This window comes from Rhinopithecus roxellana, chromosome 5 (assembly GCF_007565055.1).
Source record: "Rhinopithecus roxellana isolate Shanxi Qingling chromosome 5, ASM756505v1, whole genome shotgun sequence".
Classification (NCBI taxonomy): domain Eukaryota; kingdom Metazoa; phylum Chordata; class Mammalia; order Primates; family Cercopithecidae; genus Rhinopithecus; species Rhinopithecus roxellana.
The window spans coordinates 75,655,203-75,673,277 of NC_044553.1; positions in this window are offsets into that span (position 1 = coordinate 75,655,203).

An 18,075-nucleotide genomic window follows, 5' to 3' on the forward strand; every position below is an offset into this window, starting at 1 on the left:
TCAAGGGAAGAGGCTATCAGGTGGTCTAGCCCAGCTCACAACAGTGGCCAGTCTAACTCAGACTCTGTGTAGTATTTTTAGTCTACTTTCTCGCTCCTGAAACCAAGTCCCCACTTGGTGTCCGAGTTTTAGTGACTATGTCTGGTTCTTATTTTTCTTCTGTGCCTCAGTGTTCATCTTTTACCTCCAGCCCCATGTTTTGATCTTAATTATAGCTCCTCCTAGAAACTGAAGTCCTGTCCTTGAGCGTGACTCATAGCTGGGGCTTTTGATTCTAGATTGTTTTCCTGATGCAAATGTGTCTTGGATTTCTAAATATCTGCCTCTGTAATCCCTATCATTCTATGCCTTTTAGAATAAGCCCATTACGGTATGTGATCGTCATTCTCTGCCTTGCCCAGCTGACTACTTGCTTGTTGTCTGTTACCATAATTTCTAGATATTGGCTGCTGCCTGTATCTGGAACTGAGTTCCCTTCAGCACTGACATGTGCATCTGTCTTCTGATGCCTGACCTCCCCTTTGGCAGGTATACTTTTATGTAGGATCCTTTCTAAGTTGTCCTAACCTGCCATTCCTGACCATAGATAGCCAAACTGTCTCTCATTACTGCAGAGTGTTAGCTAATTAAACACCTATGTATGTGGGCGGTTGACTGCAGGGTCAATGTCAGTTTTTCAGAAGATCTTTAGAGGATACTGAAGGGTTCTGGATTTGATGCTGCTGCGCTGTTGAACTTTTTGTTTCAAAGGCTAGAAGAAAGCTAGAGAAAGAATGTTTATCAGGTTTTCAGGTGATCTGTAGCTCTTGGGAAGTAGTAAATATAATCCTTTAATACTCTGAGAATATTCCAAGACTACTATAAAAGGGCAAGGCAAGTAATAGATACATTAAATCAATAAGTGTAAAGACATTTACTTAGGTTCTAAAGGTAACTTCTCAAGTGCAGGGAAAGAAAGAAATCTATTACCATAGTGATCAACACTTGACAATCCAGCAGCACTGAACTACAAGTAGCTCGTTTTTACATCATGCTGTTTCTCATTCTCTGGCTTTGACTTGACTTTTCTCTTCCATGAAGAAATTCCTTCCCCACTGCTTTCATCTGCCTAACTCCTCCCCATGCTGTAAGACTCAGTCTCCTCCCCAGAGCCTAATTGAACAACTCAGCCTGTGCTATCTGCTTTTCGTCTGTAGTTGCATGTGTTCCTCCTCCTGGTACTGAACACATTATGGAATAGGTATATGGCTGCATCCGTCTCCCAGAGGAGGCGGTGACATCTCTAACAACTGGGGCCAGTTCTTCTTCATCTTTTATATCCAGTGCTTAGCCAGGCCGTGGCACATAGTGAATGTCGATTAAGTGTCTGAAGATGCTGGAGCAGGCTTGGTCCTCCTTTAGGAGTGAGCCCATACACGATCTAAACTGGCTTCGAGTTACTTTTCTGAATTCTGCCTCTGAAACCTGCTTTTTTATCCTTGTCCATCCCTTATTGAAGGCATTTCACTTTGGCTCTTAATATTTAACTTGACTTGCTCCTCAGATGATATGTTTTCAGTTCTCCCTTGCTTTTGGGCCTACCCTCAACTTGGAGTTCGTTTTTTATTTTCTCCTCAGCCTGGGCCCCCAAACCCAGGACAAGGACTGGCCTGTTCACTCCTCTGTCCACATGCCCAGCTTCTGTTCCTGAGACCCAGCAAGGACGAAAGGCATTTCCTCGACTAGCCCTGTCCTGCCCCCTCTATCCTCCCACCACGCAGCATGCTCTCTTTGGCTAGGATGATGGCTGCAGGAGCAGGGCCTGGGGCTTTAGTTGACTTCAAGTATAAGACAAGCTATCAGCGTGCTATAGCTGCAAGAAAAGCACATGGTTTTGCATAATTCACGAGTAGAGTATAATAAATACCATGAGAGGAAGTGACTCCATTATACTCTAAATAGATAGATCCAATTCAGGCATCAGATTTAAGAATAATACAAATTTAGTTCCTCTACAGAAAGCAAACCAGAATGCAGAAAGATTTTCAGGCCCTATTCTGGAAAACGGATAACCCAGGGGTACAGGAGTTCAATATGAGAATACCTGTTATAGAAAAAAGGTGTTAGAAATAGCATAGCTTTCTAAGTAGAGATTAAATTAAGTAAAGATTTTTGCTTAGTATCACAGAAATTTCCTCTCAATAAGAACTATTCAAATGCAAATGGAGTGTTTTAATAGATTATAGTCCATCATTTTATATGTAGATTTAAAAAATATAATATGTAATCATATATAATTCATAATATATACCTTTATATTTATATCATATATATTATGTATATGCTATATTTTTTAAGAGTGTTAGGAAAAATTCCTGGATACTAGATATTCTACAGAATATTTATGCACTCTTGAGGGAAATTGGACTGCATAACCTCTAAGATCCCTTTAGCTTCTGAAATTCCAATCCTGTGAATGTATAAAGCACCCATGTCAGCCTATTTTCTAAATTTATACATGTCTTATTGGTCCTAGTATACTGCAAGCTCCTTTTATACAGGGATATTATATCTAACTCACCTTTGCTACCCTTGTAACAGTACATATATATTATACAGACTTGCTCAATAGACATCTGATGAATAAATGTATGAATGGATGAATGGATGGATGAATGGATGGATGGATGAATGGATAGATGGATGGACGAATGGATGGATGGATGGATAGATGAATGGATGGATGGATGGATGAACGGATGGATGGATGGATGGATGAATGGATGGATGGATAGATGGATGGATGGATGAATGGATGGATAGATGGATGGATAGATGGATGGATAGATGAATAGATGGATCAAACAAAAACCATGTGGACTTTTCTAAGATATTTTATGTAATCTTGAGAAATTCCTCAATTCCTTTCTCCAATTAATGAAATGAACATTAACTAAGGATCCTACTACCTGCAGTGTTGGAGGAAATAGTAAATGTGTGAATTTAAAGATGCTGGAAACGTACAAATGTTAGGCAAAACCAGTAAAACAGTATTTTGTTAATGATATTTGTTCCTGCCTCAAATCCTTCTCTTAAAATTTAACTTTTTTTTTTTTCAAATTGTGGAATTTTGTAGCTGACACTGAAGGCTCAGATGCATTTTTATCTGAGATTAATTTTTTTTACTATGCCATTTCTTTGTAAGAAATCTTTACAGAGCCATAAAATCTTTTTGTGGCATGGGTTAGAATACATTAACTCAATAATATGGCTTTAGTTATACTGCCTAATTTCAATGTGAGAAAAATATCCACTTCACTATTAATTATTAACAGTAGCAGAAGTAGCATAAACACATATTTGTCAGGGCTCAAAGCAAGAAACTATTCCATTTTTTTCTCCTAGGATTGACATGAGTTTGTCCTTGCAGTTCACATCTGTTGGGTTACGTGCTCCAGCCCCAAATCCCACCTGATTTACTCTATTCACAGCTACAGTAATACCAGGGTGAGCTCCTGACCAGATCCGTCAGAGCCAGCCCTTTTCCTCAAAATCTGAGCTTGAGATTAAATATCAGCCTCTCTCCTCATAGCTGTGCGTATTACGTGTTAAATTTGACGCTCACTTCTGCCAAGTTTCCCAATGTATTCCGAATAATTGAGGAAGTCTTCCTGGGTATTCATTGTTTAAATTGCCTTTATAATGTATATGTATATATTATTGGGTCTATGCTGATTGTAGTCTTCTGGAAAGCATTTATTAATTGAGATTCTTTGAGTTACAAGTCACATTTTAGGCAGCTTAAGAAAAAAATCACAAATTTAGCTTAAGGCTATTGGTGCATCTGATGGAATCCAAGACCACAGAGCTAGATAGTGACGGTATCAGCACTAGCACCCTGCCTGCTGATTAAGCCTGTTGCTTGCACTATTTTCAAAATTCAATTATTCACTTATTAAAATTTTTTCTCACCTCCTGTATATTTTCAGTGATTGTTGGCCCTTTTTATTTTTTAAGTCCACTTCAAGCAGGTTTATGAAGATTGCCCTGGCTGAGGTCATCTATTTATAAGCCAGAGTGTTTTATTTGCCATTAACAGTGAAAGTGTATTTATCAAACATGCTATCAATCTCAGTAACACAGAATCGCTATTAATGACGTATTTCTGATAGGACAGTACAGTCAATATTACCTAAGTTCTTCAAGATTCCAGATTGCTTCCTGAAGTCTTTACAAGAAATGAAACAGAAACTGTAATTAGGTTTTTATTGTTTCTTCTTTCCATTAAAAAATGTGTTTATATTTGCTACATATGAAAGCGTTAACAGAATATTTAATTAGCTCAAATCTAAGGCATTGCATTGCAGAGAATACACAGGCTTTATCAGAAGCTAGATTAGCTCTGTGCCACCAGAGGGCGACCTAACCTAATTATGTGGAAGGGTGAGCCTGGAGGGGTTAAAATCTAGAGTTAGCCCTCAACAGTTGAGGAGCGGGAAGGGAATTACAAACAAAAACATATACAATGGAAAATTAGAATAAGCACACACAAGCCTACAATTTTCCAAGTCCTCCTAGTCACAGGTCCTTGCTCTCAAAAAACTTGTTTCACTCATTAAGGACTGTTTGCTACCTGATATTTTAATGACTTGCCTTGGCTATTTTTAACCCTTGCTATGGCCTCATTGCAGGCGGCGGTCACCATTGAAGTGTTTCTCTAGGTTAAATAATTATGTAGAAAGTAACGCACTGCAATATTTGCAACTCACCGCCGAAGATGGAAAGGAGGCCCTGAGCCACTCCAAACACACAGGGACTCTCACGAGGCATTGTCCCATTACTGTGCCTGTTTGCTTCCCCACTGTTATTATAGCAATTGCTTTCATGGTCTAACCCAAATTCCTAGGAGTAGAGTACAAACCACCTTCTCCCCTTTTGTCTTCAGTAGTGATGGGAACAGCTTGTGACACATACAAAAAGTTTTGTTACATCTTTTCCTTGGACTTTTATTCTTCCACCAAAATAATGTGCTTTCTTTTTAGCTTATTTTCAGACATTATATGATATTGCTACTTTCCAATTTTCCTGTTATTTTGATGTTCCCTTTTAAAACAATAGAACTGCTTGTTTTGAAATTATGATAACTAATAACAAAATTAGTTACTCTGGCTGATTTCATTTTTAGTTTTCCTCTTGTGGTGTCAAGCAGGGGTCCATCTGTGTGCCATTGGTGAAATGGTGGTTTGGTTTTAATTCAAACACACACCAGAGCCAGCCATTCAGTCTGAGTTCATGCTGCCTTCTATTCCTTCAGCAGGAGAACACGAAAGCAGTCTCCACACCTGTCTCCAGACACACAGCCTATCGCTGCCTGAAATCAGTGCTTTGATTCTCAAATGCAGTTACTGCGCAACTCACAGTCCCCTGCATACTGAAGGCAGTTTCCTAGGCAGACCACTGGCACAGCCCAGACTGCAGGGGCCTGTGAGAGGACGAACCTCTGAAGTTAGGTGGCTGCTGTCCTGAGTGGTGTGCACGTTTCTTACAGCATTCACCCCTAAGAATATCTCATGAAGACAATCTTTCCTGGGACACAAGTCAGACAGCAGTTGCAATAGGTGTGGCAAGCTTCCAAGCTATGTGTCACCCTACAAATATGTGGGCATTGAGGAGTGTGTTTTCCTGGCTCCAGACCTGAAAAGTAACTCTGCCCAAGAAAACTAGCTGCCCCAGGACTCAGGGCAAACAAACAAACATGCTGCCTGGCCAGTGCTGTGTCCTTTCTGCTCTAGCGAGAGAAGCTCCTGTTAAAACAGAAACACAATCTTGTTGGATGGAAGGGGATTGTCGCAAACTCACACACAGCAGGTGGTCAAAATGGAGGCATATTTTCTTTAGTAAATGAATGATTCTTCTCCTCCTTCTATTTTCATTCTCTGGGCTTTTGATGAGGATGGAAAAGAAGCAAGACATGATCTGCTTTTTTCCATTCCCATTCTTAGCAAGGGCAGTGGCAAATAATTGGTCTGCCTCTAGAGCTTAGCATATTAAATATTAACGACCAAATAAGAACAGAAAGTCTCTTTCCAGCCCCATGATTCTGCCTAACGCAAAAAAGTAGTTAACATTTTTTCAGATCTTTTGCTGTGTCAGGCACCCATGCTTAGTACTTGGTATACATTATATCATTTAATTTTCACCACAACCTTTTTAGGTAGTATTACTGTTATTCCCACTTTACAGATAGGGAAGCTGAGGCTGGTCAAGTATAGGAAATTTGCTCAAGTTCTCACAGCTGGTAAGCTATAGAGATGAGGTTTGAATCAGCATTTGTAACCATACTCTAGTCAGGACTTCAAGAGTATACTAGAATAGAGCATGTATACAGGGAGGACATAGTGAGTTCTATGTCAACAGTCATAAATCTTCACTGAGGAACTTATGCTGTAAAAATAGGTGTCATATCCTGCCAGTTTCTCTAACTGAAGGAAAATATCAGAATCTGATGGGCTTTGTGGCTCTACGGACCAAAGAAAGGCTCCAAGTTGCAGAGAACAGGTTCCAGCTTGAATGGTGCATGGACCTTTCTCCTGCCTCTATCCCTCACACACTGAGCTCACATGGCAGCTGCAATGGCCTGAGGGAGGGTGGGTCTCCCAAACTGCTCAGGTTTTAGCCTTCAAGTGGACATTAATCTTCTTGAGCTGTAAGATAGATGCCTCCTTATTCTAAATTAATACATTTTGCAAAATTGAAGATTAATAAACATAAATCAATCGATACCTACAGAGTATGTATCTGACGTTCAAAATCTTGCTGGGTTCTGTAGAAGATAAAAAAATACATATATACAACATGGCTTCTGGTGTGAATTTAGCCATTAGCAAGAGGGAGAGGACTCTAGGTTCCATGGCCACTCTAAGCTGTTCCCAAGTCCTCGGACCAGTCACCCCTAAAGGCACATTCTACTTTTTGTTTCAGCAAGACCATAATCAGTGGTCTACAGCAGTGGTTACTCAACAAGCTTTATGCTCTTAGGATTCCTTGGACTCTTAAAAGTTGTTGAGAACCCAAAGAGCTTTTGTTTATGTGGGTTATATCTAATAATATTTATTACCACATTAAAGATGAAAACAGGCCGGGCGCGGTGGCTCACGTCTGTAATCCCAGCACCTTGGGAGGCCGAGGCGGGCGATTGGGTCACATTCTGTGGTTTACAGGGTTTGTTTTTCCGCTCTTTGCAATAAATCTTGCTGCTGTTCACTGTTCGGGTCTGCATTATTTTTATGAGCTGTAACACTCACGACAAAAGTCTGCAGCTTCACTCCTGAAGCCAGCGAGACCACGAACCCACCGGAAGGAAGAAACGACTCCAGACTCACCGCCTTTTAGAGCTGTAACACTCACTGTGAAGGTCTGTGGCTTCACCCTTGAAGTCAGCAAGACCATGAACCCACCAGAAGGAGTAAACTCCGGACACAGCTGAAGAAACAAACTCTGGACACACCACGTTTAAGAACTGTAATCACCGTGAGGCTCCACAGCTGCATTCTTGAAGTCAGCAAGACCGAGAGCCCCGTGGGAGAAACCAACTGCAGACACATTACCAAGGCCTAATTCAGGCCAGACTAGAGGTGGCCAGCGTGGCATGACTTGAGGGATATCTGGAATTCTATTCTGGGGGAAAATACTATCTTTGAAAACACAAATGAGAAAACTCATTTCAAGGGATTCAATTCTTTTAAAATGAAAATATGCCTCCGCTCTCCCTATTAGTATAAAGACCACTCTCAGAACTATTGGATATTCCTGCCAGCTGTGTCATTCAGGACTCAATACACACACACATGCACACGCCCACGTGACACACACATCGATTTACTGCAGGAAATGATGTCACAGGGAGGCTAGGCATATACAAATCTGCAGGGCCGGCTGTCAAGAAGGGCAAGCTGGAAACTCCTGGGCAGGAGATGGTGTTGCCGCCTTCGGACAAAATACCTGCTTCTGCAGGGAACCGTCAGTTTCAACTAATTAGATGAGGCCCACCCAGAGTATCCAGGGCAATCTTCCTTACATTAAATTGACTGTAGATATTAATCACATCTACAAGATGCTTTCACAACAACGCCTGGATTAGTGCTTGGTTGAATAACTGGGGACCATGGCTTAGCCAAGTTGACACATAAAACTGACCAGTGCACTACTTTATTGTAAATTTGTCTACTTTTCCCTTCCTAAAAAGTTTTATAAATTAAAAAAATTCAACACCTAGGAACTAAAAAATGAAAAGAAAAATGCAGAGCAGTAAGATAGAGAAAGCTGGTCAAAAGGTGGGGAACGAAAGGAAGACAGACAAAGCCCAGAAACTGCTACAGAGAGACATGCAAAATTAGAGAGGGGTGAGGACAAGGGACAGGAACACAGAGGAAAGGGGTGACTTCCGGAGTTTAACTGCTCTTGTCACTAACTTTAAATTAGGAATTCGAGAAATAATCATCATTCGTAACTCTTCATTTTCCTTATTCTTGGTGCTGAATGCAATCGCTGTCTGAGTTTGCCAGGTAGGAAATTATAACTCTCGGAGCTCAAGTGACCGGAAACTCATTAACTTTAAACCCTAGCTGGAGCTGGCCTCTGGGATACAACTTCCCCATTCCTGCGCTCTCTGTTGAGACAGGTTTGGTTCTTGCAAGTTTGCCTAGGGAAAATGGGACCTGTCTCTCCTTTTGGTCAAGGTCTTGGGCTCTGTCAGACCGTGTGGAAGGAATCCTTTAAGATGGTCCCAGTGAACTCCACCTCTTGATATTCATGCCCTTTGTGTTACCTTCTCTCTGTTAGTGTGGGCTGAGGCTAGTGATTTGCTTCTTATGAATAGCATATGGCAGAGCGATGTGATGTCACTTCTGCAATTAGGTTACAGAAGATAGGCTTGCATCTTGCTTTCACCCTGTCTGTCTGAATCTTCCCACATACTTGTTCTAGTGAAGCAAGCTGCTATGTTCTAAGTCACCTTATGGAGAGGCCCATATGATAAGGAACTGAGGGTGGTAAGTGACTTGCATTCTGTGCCTCAGTTAACTCATTTGTAAAACGTGGACAATAATAATAATACTGATGGCATAGGGCTGTTGTTGGACTAAATGACTTAATACATGTAACCAGAATAGTGCCTGGCACACAGGAAATGTTAACTTCATACTACTACTACTACTACAGGTACTGGGCTACTATTATCATTTAAAGTTCAGAGAAAGATCACCATGTATCTCCTTCTAGAGAAAAGCACAATGTTACTGCTGGGGAATTAAGAAGAAACGCTGCCTCTTAGGGAGTTAGTCTGAAATTATCAACATCAGCTTCCCAAGCTTCTGCTAGCTTCGTGCAATTCTAATCTTGGGATGGCAATGTCCTTGTACATAGATGGCCCCTGAGAGCCCAGTGCCTTGCTGAGCCCAGAATGTTCAAAAAGATTTCCAAAGTATTTGGAAAATATCCTCCACAGATATCTTTTCCCATTTGTTCTTTTTTTTTTTTTTTTAATCACTTTGTGATTTTACCTGAAGATTTTTAGTGCCTGGTCAGGGAGTTACCTACTAAAAAAAGTAGAGAGGACGTCTGGCCTCAGAGACTGGCAAGGAATCACTTAACTGGGATACTGAGTAGAGACTGCACCTGCCCTGTCAGTGATCTACTCCAGAATCTTGCAGGGCTTTTTCCTCAAGGGATTCTGACTGGGCTGCAGGGAGTGGAGGTGTCCGCAAAAGGGAAAAACAAAACTGAAGGGTCATTATTGGTCATGTCTCTTCCCTTAACTGTACATCAAGGCTAATATTTCACCCTCTCTACTTTTATTTTTTATTTTTGAGACAGGAGTCTCGCTCTGTCGCCCAGGCTGGAGTGCAGTGGCGTGATCTGGGCTCATTGCAAGCTCTGCCTCCCGGGTTCACGCCATTCTCCTGCCTCAGCCTCCCGAGTAGCTGGGACTACAGGCGCCCACCACCACGCCTGGCTAGTTTTTTGTATTTTTAGTAGAGACGAGGTTTCACCATGTTAGCCAGGATGGTCTCGATCTCCTGACTTTGTGATCCACCCGTCTCGGCCTCCCAAAGTGCTGAGATTACAGGCATGAGCCACCGCAACTGGCCCACACTCTCTACTTTTCTAAGCTGTCTTATTGGGAATGAATGAATGAATGAATGAATGAATGCCTCAATGATATCTTTAACACATCTGTTATAGTGAAAGGAAGCTTCAGGTAATGAATATATTTGATTTTTTAAAAACCTGCCAAAAGGTAACAGATGGAATGTTAAGTAATAGCTAAATAAGCCTTGCAATTTGGCGGAAATAGACCTGAACTCAGATCTCAAGGAATTCTTCTACTTCTAGAGATCCAAGAATGCCATAAATGTACTGTCTGTTGACCAAGGCAGGGAAATCGTCACTCAAGTGGATTTCAATCTATTCTCTTTTGTCCCTTCCCAAACTGCTCTTCATAAGCTTGCAGCAGTTGCTGTGTGGCCTTCGAAGTAGTACCCGGAGCTGTGTTGATAATGAGGAAGAATAAACAACCTCTGAATGCAAGTGCTTTGGATCAATCTGTAGGATCGAATTTGACTATCTCAAATCTAAAGTAATTAGAGTTTTTTTTTTCTTCTCTGCTTGAACTGGAGGCATTAAAGCACAGTGATTTGGTTTGGCTTTAAAATTAGATAGACTAGGGTTTAAATCCCAGTTTAGCTGAGAACCCTTAGGGAGATTTCTTAACCCTCTCAGTCTCCTCATCTGTAAAATGGCAGTAAAAATGCCTACTTCACAGGGTTGTTGATAGCTATTATGATGACTTGAGAGAGAATATTTAAGATGGAAGGGCAGGGCAGGGGTGGAGAGAGGCTGAAAGCTGGGTCCACCTCTGGGAGTGATGATTTCAGAAGAATGGCATCGCCACTCAGTAAAGCACCTTGCGTAGTCCAGTATAACTGAGGGGTTGCATGAAGCAGCAGTCTGGGCCCCAGGCCTTCCACATGACAACCAGCATCTCAGTCAGGGGAGCTCTCGGGTCCAATCAGTGTATTGTTGCCTCTGTTCTGCCAGTCTGAAAAGAAATCGTCCCATAGGGTTAAGCCTAATCCTATTTCCTCATGGGAGCTGCTTCTGACCACCCCAGCCAGTGGCAGTCTCGCTGGACACTCAACTTCTACTCCACTCCCTGGACACTAAACTTGCATTGCTGCTTACCTTACTGTACTATGTTCTTTTTTTTTTTTTTTTTTTTGAGACGGAGTCTCACTCTGTCACCCAGGCTGGAGTGCAGTGGCGTGATCTCGGCTCACTGCAAGCTCTGCCTCCGAGGTTCACGCCATTCTCCTGCCTCAGCCTCCCGAAGTAGCTGGGACTACAGGCGCCCGCCACCACGCCTGGCTAATTTTTTGTATTTTTTTTTAGTAGAGACGGGGTTTCACCGTGTTGGCCAGGATGGTCTCAATCTTCTGACCTCTCGATCCACCTGCCTCGGCCTCCCAAAGTGCTGGGATTACAGGCGTGAGCCACCGTGCCCAGTCTTACTGTACTATGTTCATATTTTGTCTTTGAAACTAAGTTGTAGCTCCTTCAGGGAGAGAGGTAGATTTTTATCTCATTTGAATCACTCCCAGTGATAATATACTCATTATCTGAAGCTTCCTTTCTTTATAACAGGTGTGTTAAAGATACCATTTTTATCTTCTTTGAATCACTCCCAGTATTCACAGATGCTAAGAAGTGTGCTCCCCAAATTGGTCTGCGAATCCCTAAGGTTCTGTAGAGCTGACTCAGGTACCTCACCTACGATGAGATCACTGGGCACCCACTGCCAAATCCTGGGACCACCATCCACATCTCTCCTGCAGCTTCAGCCAGAATAGCCCGTTTTCATAGGTTTTGCCTTTGGATGTCAGTGGTGATGATGACAATAGCATATTTGTTGAACTTTGGGTTTCCTCCCATTGTTGGGTATTTGGCAGCCCAATTTCCAACTGCCCAAGGGCTTTCTCTGGCAGCTGGAGCCAGCTGAAAGTGCCAGAGAATTAACACCCTGGGAGCAGCCTTCACCCAGTGACTGACCAGAGTTAGCGTGTAAATACCCCAGCTTCCTTGTTTTTCTGAGGGTGACTCTGAAGTGCATGTTCCTCACTGGTTCCCAGAGTTCCCCAGTGAACTGGACTCCTCATGCGCAGAGGTAACTGGCTTGATAACTTGCTCCTTACTAGCTTCCTTCCCTTTCCTGTCTCATGTTCTCGCTCTTACTGGTACTTTCTGGGATCATCTCCCAAATCAGGGTCTGCTTTTGGAGAAACCAGACAGTAAATCAGCATCTGCTCATTGCCAGTCACTGTTCTAAAAACTTTCTAGATGGGCCGGGTGCAGTGGGTCACGCCTGTAATCCCAGCACTTTGGGAGGCTGAGGCGGGTGGATCATGAGGTCAGGAGATCGAGACCATCCTGGCCAACATGGTGAAACCCCGTCTCTACTAAAATACAAAAAATTAGCTGGGTATGGTGGTGCATGTCTGTAGTCCCAGCTACTTGGGAGGCTGAGGCAGGGGAGTCGTTGGAACCCGGGAGGTGGAGCTTGCAGTGAGCCGAGATCACACCACTGCCCTCCAGCCTGGCAACAGAGCGAGACTCTGTCTCAAAAAATAAATAAATAAAATAAAATAAAATAAAAAATAAAAATAAGTAAATAAATAAATAAAAAACCCCAAAACTTTATAGAGATACTGACTTTTCAATTCTTCAATCATCCTCTTAAATTTGTTTTTAAATTTTGCTTTCCTTTTTTAAATAAGAAAATTGAAACACGGCAAGGCTAGGTATCTTACTCGGGTTCACAAAGCTAAACAGTGCTGGCGCCAGGATTCAAAGCAAAGGGCTCCAAATTGAAGATGCTCTGCAATGTGCTGATCCAGCTAGGTACTCTGCCCGTTGGACGAGAATCATAGCTTCCTTGCAGAAGTCCTTGGCAAAGCTCATTTCCTCTCATTAACTCCTGAATCCTGTCTTTGTGTTGAAGTGTTTCAGGTCTAGATAACCTTTGTCTGTTGTTTGAAGGCATCTCTTTGTTAGAGGTGTCGGTTCTTTTCTTTTTTCTTTTTCCACACACCAAACTCAGTTGTGGAAGCCAGCACAGGGTCAATGCGGCAGGGAGAAGTGTGTGTCCTGATGTCTTGACTGAGTGACTCATTATTTCTGCTGGTTCCCTTGCCAGTGTCAGTTATTGTTCCTCCAAGGATGGTGGTACCAATAACAGAGATAGAAAGATTGGGAGGAAGGAGAAGCCAGTAGGTGTGGAAAAGGGGAGCTCATGGGGAGGGTCCTTACTTACAGGATAAATTCTGTTTTAGTCATGTTGCATTTGAAGAAATGTGATACACTCAGTTGGAAGTCTCCAACATACAGTTAGAAAAGTAAATCTGTAACTTGGAAGACCTGGCAATAAAGATCTGAGCATAGAGGCTGTGGTGGCTAAAGTCATGAAAGAGGGTAAGATAAGTCTGCAGAAAATGAAGGAGGTTCAAATTTGGAATCTTAGAGAATGTCCATTTCTGATGTCAGAATGAGAAAGAGAGGTCATCAAATGAAATCAAGAAGGAAGAGTCAGAGATGTAGAAGAGTCTGGATAGTGCTAGGACCTGGACCCCAAGGATGGGGAGTAGTTCCAAGAAATAGTAATGAACCAACCGGGCCAAATACTGAAAGGGTTGAGAAGAACAAGAACCACAATTAAAGGGTGCTTAAGGTGTCTCAACGTTTGAGGTCATAGACTATAATGTTGAAGTAGAAACTAAGAAGTGGAAGGATATGAAAATTGTGAAGTGACGTGTAAGTCATTGATAAGGTTTGATTGTGTCCTCACCTAAATCTCATCTTGATCTGCAACTTCCACAATCCCCATATGTCATGGGAGGAACCTGGTGGGAGGTGACTGAATTATGGGGGCAGGTCTTTCCTGCGCTGGTCTCATGATAGTGAATGAGTCTCATGAGATCTGATGGTTTTAGAAATGAGAATTTCCCTGCACAAGCTCTCTCTCTTTGCCTGTTGCCATCCATGTAAAACGTGACTTGCTTCTCCTTGCCTTCTGTTATGATTGTGAGGCCTCCCCAGCCTCCTGGAACTGTAAGTCCATTAAATCTTTTTTTTTTTTTTTTTTTTTTTTTTTTTTTGTAAATTGCCCAGTCTCAGGTATGTCTTTATCAGCAGTGTGAAAAATGGACTAATACAGTCATGCAATTTAGTAAATTAATATTTTACGTTTGTAAAGGGCTATTCTAAAACCACCTCGACATGAGATTCACCAATCCCAAAACCTCCTCAACACAGTGCTTTTACATGTAATCAGTACTTAAGTGAATGAAATGATTAAGCTCAATCTTAATTTTCTTTTCCTTTTTTTTTTTTTTGTTGTCTGTTATTATAGTTTTAAAGAATAGTCAATAATCCCTTAGGGAACAAGCATTCTAGGTGGTTACTAGCAAATTCTCACACATATGTTAGCCATTTTAAAAGAATTCGACTACAGCAAATTCACTAAACATTATAACTTTATAGAGGACAATATTTGATGATTAAGAAGACACTCCAGGATCTTGCTGTATGTCTGGGTCATTACACTGAATTTAATTATGAAGAAAGCAGGGAAAATAAATACCAGACAAGGAGCCCAGAGATCTGGGCTTTGGTCCCACTTTTCATCAATTTAGTTCACAGTTCACCTTAGGGGGCCTTAGTTTCTGCGAGTAAGGGGTTGACTCTATTGGTGATTCCCAAATCAGTGCTGGTCTTGATGAGGTTTTCATCTCCTTTGCGGGAAAAGGAGAGAGAGTGAGTGATATAGAGAGAGAGGCAGAGAAAGAAAGAGATTATGTAGTGAGTTATTCATAAAGTCAAATTTATTCTTAATTCTAAGATTTGTCCTTTTTACTGTCTTATGTTAAAAAGTCCTTTCTTTTATACAATGGCAATAGCCATTAATTAGCAGTTTGATTATCAATGTGCTTAAAAGCAACACAAAAATATGGCAACCCCATGATACAGCTGAAAATTGTCTGTAAATTTTTGCTGGTCTATGCACCCATTGAACTTAGACTCTACATTCTCAATTCTAGATTGTATGATAAGGTACAAATGTGGTAGTTTAAGATCTCTGACTTCTGTTTGGACCTCAGATGAGAGGAACAGGAGCCACCCAGCAGCACTGCAGGCCTCCTGAACTCTTAAGAGTCCACAGCATTCTGCCATGCTTGTTGGCGACAACAGCAGCATTCTGACAAGGAATTGCAAAGCAGAGCTCACATCCTAGGACACTGGAGCTCTGAATACTGAGAGAAATTGTGTGTCCTTTAGTGCAGAGAGAACGAAGATTTGCTTTGTTAGATTCGTTGGATTATTTTAAAGGAAATTTCACCAACTCCAAGATACTGGAAATGAGATCTGCTCAGAACAGGCTGTAGGGACAAGTTGAACCTGGGAGTTGGCCATATAATTACTACCCTGGAACCGGCATGAAAGTCAATTACCTACATTTTTACCCACTGAAATGTGGGTCTTAGCCTGGCACCTGAAATAAATGACACAAAAGTGTGTTCATCTCCTTACCCACTGTGTGCCCACCTATTTCAGCAGGAACTATTAAAACTGCAGCGAAGCAGAGCAGACTGTTGCTGGCAGAAGCTTCAATAAATCTGTGCCACTGAATTACAGGAAGAATTAAAATGCAGAAATTAGAAGTCAAAGGCATTGAGTTTAGTGTGAGACTTATCTGATTAAGTGTAGTTTCATAAGCCACTAGATCTCAGTCTCAGCAAGCCCAAGGGAGAACCTGAGGGGGGTGGAAGGTGACAATTCCACTTTCCAGAGGAAGTCATAAATTTCCACATGCCATAGCAACAGAATACATCTCTCATTAAAGATGCAAACATAATACAGCTCAGAACAAGCTCCCTAGGAAACAAACAGGGAAAAGCAGTGTTGGTGTTCATCATTAACTTGCAACACATGAGATCTGCCCAGAATGTTTTGCTTATTGGGGCAGGAAATCATTTGCTGAAATCAGAAACATTGTGTCTTTTTTTGTGAGTAAAGGCCTCATAAAAAAAAAATCGAATGAGAATAGAACTTTAAGAGAGGCAAGAATACAAACAGACTGGAAAGGCAGGCACTGGAAACCAACACAGAGGAGGAGGACAGGGAGAGATCTACAAGAAATATCTAGGTGTTTTGTGCTGAGCACTTGTACGAGACATTCTGCTAAACATTCTAATCACCCAGTCATTTAATCTTTAAAATGCACCCAAAAGTGGGTATTTTCATAAAATGCAAACAGGCTTTGAGAGTTTCAATTATTTGCTCAGAATCATGCAAATGGTAGAGTTTTGCCCAGGACTCAAACTCTTGTGTTTCTAATGTCAAAGCTGTTGCTATACACAATGATTACAGTATAAATGTACTTTTAAACAGAGGCTGACCTGCAGGAAAATGCAAATAGACTACTATAATGCCGGTGGCTTAATCTAGTGCTTTAACAACCCTTTCCAACTGGCGACTCCTTGAAGATGAATCAGCTCAATGGATGGAACCTTGCAAGACGATCTGCCTCCTAGGCTTTCGCAAGTGTGCTCAGTGTGCCTCTATCTCTGCAGTGCCTCAGAGGTTGTCCCAACCCTCCGGAACAAAACCCCTTGAGTGATTTAGTTTCCGGAGCCTTTCACCAGAATGGCGTATTAACTTTGGGCTCGTAATGTAATCCTCCAATCTTAAAATATCAAAAAGAAAAAGAAGGAGAAGGTGAAAAAGAAGGAGTAGAGGAAGGAGAATAGAGGAAGAAGAAGAAGGGAGGAGGAGGAGGAGGAGGAGGCGGCGGTGGCAAGACGACATTTCCATGTGTTCAGCTTCAGGAAGGTATCAGTGACTGGATCCTTGTCTGTGTTATAAGCAGTTGCAATGTCTATGGCTTTTATAAGCAGGATAATGCACATATCATCAGAAAAAGAAAGATTTTTTTTTGTACCTGTCCCCTCTCTATTGAAGAAAGGAATCTGAATCAAGGATTTTTGGTATGGCTTCCAAGTTTTAGGACAAAGGTATATTAGTATACCAATTTAGTAGCTTATTATAAAGATCTTGGAAACTAATGATAATTTTTTCTTAACATTAAAAAATGACTTCTGTAAAATATGTATACCATCATTCCTACTGGCACCAAATCAAAAGCAGGTGTAATCTCAGGAGGTATTTCTTTCTGTTCACAAGCTTCCCTGGCGACAATATCTTCTTGCCTTATCACCAGTAAAAGAGCTTCACAATTTGAACACCTGAACAAAAAGCAGAGAAAAGTGTTTTTTTTTTTTTCTTTTTGCTAATGAAAAACATACATAAATCTTCAGTCAGTACACAGATAGTACTTGTGTATACGGTGAGATATTTTAAAAGATGGTAGCTAGCAGAGTCAGCTCCCTCAACTCCACAGTTCTTTCCATCACTCCCTTTTATACTTTCCTTAGGCAAAACCTGAGTCAATGCAGACCGAAGCCATGAGTGCAATTAACGGAAGAAATGCATTTTCAGCAAATGAATGATGACTCCTATAGTTAGGAAGTGAGGCTGAAATGGAGAAAGATTCAGTGTTGTGTAGAGTTTAATATATTGCTAATAACATGGGTGAAGGCTATCTTTATCAAGTGTGACCTCTTAGCTTCCATGTCTCCAAGCATGGGAAGTCCTAGCTAGTTAAAGCTGAAGCCTACCTTCCCTATGGCTAAATGAACGAAGATTTATGAGGCTTTTAACCAGAATGAAGGGGCCAGGGTCTTTGGACAGCAAATAGAGTGGAGCTAACTGGGCTTCCTACAATTGAATCCATGTCCTTGGCCTCATTGAGACCACTTGGGCAACTAGCTACCATGAATAATACGACATAGCAAATGAGATACTGACTTATATGAGTGTGGACATTTTCATTAGCATTTTAAAACTATAGCAATATTACTGTTAAGACACAAATAAGAGGCCCTCTTATGTGAGAAAACCCTCAAGATCAATACTTGGAGAACCTGC